This window comes from Cervus canadensis, chromosome 6 (genome assembly GCF_019320065.1).
Source record: "Cervus canadensis isolate Bull #8, Minnesota chromosome 6, ASM1932006v1, whole genome shotgun sequence".
Classification (NCBI taxonomy): Eukaryota; Metazoa; Chordata; class Mammalia; order Artiodactyla; family Cervidae; genus Cervus; species Cervus canadensis.
In genome coordinates, this window is record NC_057391.1 from 24,999,825 (window position 1) to 25,005,033 (window position 5,209).

Here is a 5,209-nt window from a genome sequence, read left to right on the forward strand (position 1 = left end):
ATAACCCTAACTTTGAGTAATCATGATGAGAGTAAATAATAATTAGCATACTACACTCAAGAAAAGGGAAAGCTAGGAAGAGAGTAGGTTGTTTTAGAAATAACATCTCTGTAAAATGAAGTATATGCATAGAAACAGGCCTGAAAAGACGTTCACCTAGCTGATGTGATAGTTATTTCTGGATAATAGGATTATTAGTGATTTTTAGAAAATTTTTGCTTGATTATATTTTCTAATCTTTCTAAAAAATGGTTTGTAATTGAGCTACTTTCAATAAAAATAATTAGAATCTGTATATGAGTACTGTGGCATCACCAACTGGATGGGCATGAGTTTGAGCAGCTCCAGGAGCTGGGGATCGACAGGGAAGCCTGGTGTGCTGCAGTTCATGGGGTCACAAAGAGTCAGACACAACTGAACGACTGAACTGAGCTAAGGAATACTTAAGGAAGTGGTTTTAGGATCATAGACATCTAGAAGTAGTAGTTTATTAAGATATTATAAGCATCTAATACAGTGCCTGACACACAGAAAGTGAAAAATTGTTCATAGAATCAGAGCAAAATGTGTCTTTCTTCATACACAAAGAATGATTTTCACATTTCAGCTGCAATGTTTTCCCTGTGGAAATCTCTATATTTTAAATTAGTAATCTTTGAATTTGACTTGTAATTAGCATATTACCTGATAAACTCTCCTACTTCCAAATTTATCCTATGTGTAAACTTTGGGAAATGGACTGGGCTGTGATGGGAAAATCTTGTATTTCACCACATTAGCTTCAGTTTAGCAATACTGCTGGAGGCTCCATTCAAGAGCATTAGTCTAAATCACCTAAATCTGACCCTAAACTCTCAAACCTTCCCATGAAAAAGATGTTAAGGCTTGGAATATTACTGAAAGAACCTCTGTGAAACCACTAGAAATTATCTAATGCAAACTCTTTAAATTTGATCATTACTAACACTCAATCACTTAGAAACTAAAAGATTTTGATCTCAGCAACAGAGTGAGTTTTCTTTGCAGCCATGCATTTTGAAAATATATCCAGATGGACGTGTGACTTTGCAAACCTGCTTAATTGTGATAAAGAGCCATTTCTTTTGGTCACATTCTTGCACTAAGATGCTGACAGAATTCATGAAGGAAATAATAATGATGTATGGCATAAATCCAAAAAGAGTTTCCTTTAAATTTTAATTTATTTTTGGCTGTGCTGGGTCTTCATTTCTGTGCAGGCTCTTCTCTATTGCAGCGAGCAGGGTCTACTCTCCAGTTGTGCTGTGCGGGCTTCTCATTGTGGTGGCTTCTCTTGTTGCAGTTCCCAGCCTCTGAAGCACAGGCTCAGTAGTTGTGGTGCCTGGGCTTAGTTGCTCCACGGCATGTAGTATTTGAGGGTAGTAGTTGGGGCTTTGGGTACTGATGGCTACTCTTTTTATTAAACAATCTTTTTTTAAAAAAAATCTTGACATGTAAAAATGCATTTTGTAAACAGTTTCGACTTCTCAGGTGGTCCAGCAGTTAAGATTCCATGTTTCCATTGCTAGGGGCAGAGGTTCAATCCCTGGTTGGGAAACTAAGATCCCACATGCCATAGAATGGCCAAAAATAAATAAAAAGAGAATCAATTAAAAAAATAAAAATACAGTTTGGGTCTTCCTTGGTGGCTCATTGGTAAAGAGCCAATGCAGGAGACACAGGTTCAATCCCTGGTCCAGGAAGATCCTACATGCCGTGGAGCAACTAAGCCTATGCATCACAACTACTGAGCCTGTGCTCTAGAGGCTGGAAACTGCAACAAAAGAAGCCATCACAATAAGAAGCCCACACACCACAACTGGAGAGTAGACCCTGCTCACTGCAATAGAGAAAAGCCTGCACAGAAATGAAGACCCAGCACAGTCAAAAATACATTAAAATTTTAAAAAATAGAGTGATAGCTCCTTTTGCTTAATCCATCAGGTTAAACCACTGTTTTTTTTTTTTTTTTAAAGAAAAAGTCAAATTCTATTTAGAACTATACCATTGCTGATTACTACACCTTGAAGAGGGTACTCTGGGCACCACCAAGTCAAATGGCTTCTTTTCCAACAAAATGAGCCAAACTTGAGCTTAAACTATTGCCATTGCTGTGGTTAAGAAAGTCTTGAACAAATCTAGTAGGCTGGGCTTAGGAAAGAAAGAAGCTTCTGGAAGGAAATTCATCCTACAGGAAGAGACAGACGGGAAAAGACAGAAAACTTGACCTTGCAACAAAGTCTTAGTGATCAGAAGGGAGAAGTGACGCCACATTTAGAAAATGACTTACCACTCAACTGTGTCCTTGGCCCACCCATATGGATACATCTGAGTTCTAAGAAGAGAGAATACTGTGTGTATATATTGCAAAATGCTGTTTCAACAAAAAGCTCTAATACTTTGGGAAAGAAGCAGATTATTCTGGAACTCCTCTAATCACGTAGGATAAAATGAGAGAGAAGTCTCTTTGTCACAGAGAGCTGCTTATCTGTTCCACCATCAGTGCTTCTAATTACCAGAGTGGTTGCATTGAGAGGAGCAGCAATACTGTCTAAGGGAAGAATGGCAACACCCAGCAGGAGACTGTAACTTCCCCTGAGGGGGTCATAGAGCAATGACACAGCTCCTATATGTTAGGAGAGTACAAAAACAGTGGCAAGTACCACCCCACACAAAGAGGACACTACAGCACCTAACAGAGTGACAGCAGTTGCCAGTAGGAAATTAGTGCCAGGTAAACCATAGCCCAGAAGGAGAAGTGCCCAGCAGAAGCACACAGCACAAGCTGTGTGGGTTCACAGGGTTTATCTGGACACCCTGAGAAATAACAGGCAGAGGACAAGGAACAGCAAGATGGGAAGAGCTTGTGTGTATGTGTGGTCAGTCGTACCCGACCCTTTGCAACTCCATGGGCTCTGTATCCTGCCAGGCTCCTCTGTCCATGGGATTTCCCAGGCAAGAATATTGGAGTGGGTTGCCATTTCCTCCTCCAGGGTATCTTTTCTGGCCCAGGGATAAAACCTGCATCTTCTGCATTGGCAGGCAGACTCTTTACCAGCTGAGCTACTGGGAAAGCCCTAAGATGGGGAGAAAGGCTTGGCAAAGAGTTAGTAGTCTTGTGTAAGTAGGGAGAAGAAAGAGTCCATGAAATTTAGCACTGTTAATGTCCCTCAGTTTCCTCACCTACAAAATGAAGGTAATCATATTCCTATGTCTAACGAATGTTGTAAGAGTTAAATGGAATTATATAAAAAGCATTTAGAATAGTATCCTGCACACGAAGCAGTATGTTGAAATTATAACTGTTATTATAAACTCATTCTACAGTATATTCTGGTTATTTATTCATTCATTCATTCAACCAATGGCTGAACTTTAATTTTAAAACATCCACAAGTTGTTCTCTTAAGTACTACCCAATGTAGATTTCTATGAACTTAGATATAATGAGCAACTCCAGCTCATCTTCAAAAACCCCAGGTATAATATGAATCATTTATATTTTTAAACTTTCACTAACAGATAACTCACTTGCGTTTTAGAATTATTATCCTTTATAATCAAGTAAATATCACTATAGGTGCCATGACTTTCTCTAACATTCAATGTGTATGAGTTGCAAGGTTCATCAGCTATTCCTTTATTATTTAGCACTATACTTACAATCAGGCTAACTAGATTGGTGTCTGCTTTATACTGACTTGATAAATTAGCTAATCTCATCTTAGGTGTGGGAAACTAATTCAGATGTCATTTAGTACATACATACTCTAACATTCTTTTTTCCTTCAAAAGTATAACTTCACTAAAGTAACAAGACTTGGCAAAAAATTTCTCTCTTAGAGTAAGAAATAAAGAAATAAAAGCATTAGGTTCATGAACTCTCAATTGTTTTATATCATTTCTGACTCCCTATGATAGAGAAGTGAAAAATGATCCTTCAGATACCCTGAATCTCCTTCATAGGATCAAAAGTTTTCTGGAGCTCCTGAGTGTATGTGAGGTTTGGAGTGGTAGGACAACTCTCATTAAAAAACTTCTTTACTCTAGAATTTTCTCACATGAAAGACTGACTATGAGCTGCCCATTACAGTATCTTAAAAGAGAGACCACAGCTGTTTTCACCCATACTCTAAGCTCCCAGTCTGTGTTTCCTCTCCTCCATGGCAAACAGAGGAGAGAAACAGAGACAGAAGGGCATGTCAGGTTCCAGTTATGACTACCACTAGGTTCCCAGTTGGTACAAGTGACTGGGTGAAGTTGCCATCTACTGAAATGGGTAACACTGGGAGACCATTAGGCATTCAGACAAACATGTAAGTTTGCCTTTTGTGTTTCAGAACCGAGTACACAGGAAACACATGCAGCCATTTGCTTACCCAGGCCAAGACCCTTCTCCTACACTACCATTCTAGACTATTCCTGGCCCCTTTTTTCTTCTCACCACACTGACAACTGTTGTTGTTATTTAGTTGCTCAGTCATGTCCAATTCTTTGTGACTCCATGGACTGTAGTCTGCCAGGCTTCCTCCGTTCATGGGATTCTCCAGGCAAGAATACTGGAGTGTGTTGCCATGCCCTCTTCCAGGGAATCTTCCCAACCCAGGGATCAAACCCGTGTCTCCTGCACTGCAGGCAGATTCTTTACTGCTGAGCCACCACGGGAAGTAGAATATTCCAATTCTGTGTCCTATTTCATAAGGAATTTTCTCTTTCTGGTTTATTCCAGAAACAAATTCTAAGGCATTCAGTTCAGTTCAGTTGCTCAGTCGTGTCCAACTCTTTGCGACCCCATGAATCGCAGCACGCCAGGCCTCCCTGTCCATCACCAACTCCCAGAGCCTGCTCAAACTCATGTCCATCGAGTCGGTGATGCCATCCAGCCATCTCAGCCTCTGTCGTCCCCTTCTCCTCCTGCCCCCAATCCCTCCCAGCATCAGGGTCTTTTCCAATGAGTCAACTCTTCGCATGAGGTGGCCAAAGTACTGGAGTTTCAGCTTCAGTATCAGTCCCTCCAATGAACACCAGGACTGATCTCCTTTAGGATGGACTGGTTGGATCTCCTTGCAGTCCAAGGGACTCTCAAGAGTCTTCTCCAACACCACAGTTCAAAAGCATCAATTTTCCAGTGCTCAGCTTTCTTCACAGTCCAACTCTCACATCCATACATGACACTGGAAAAACCATAGCC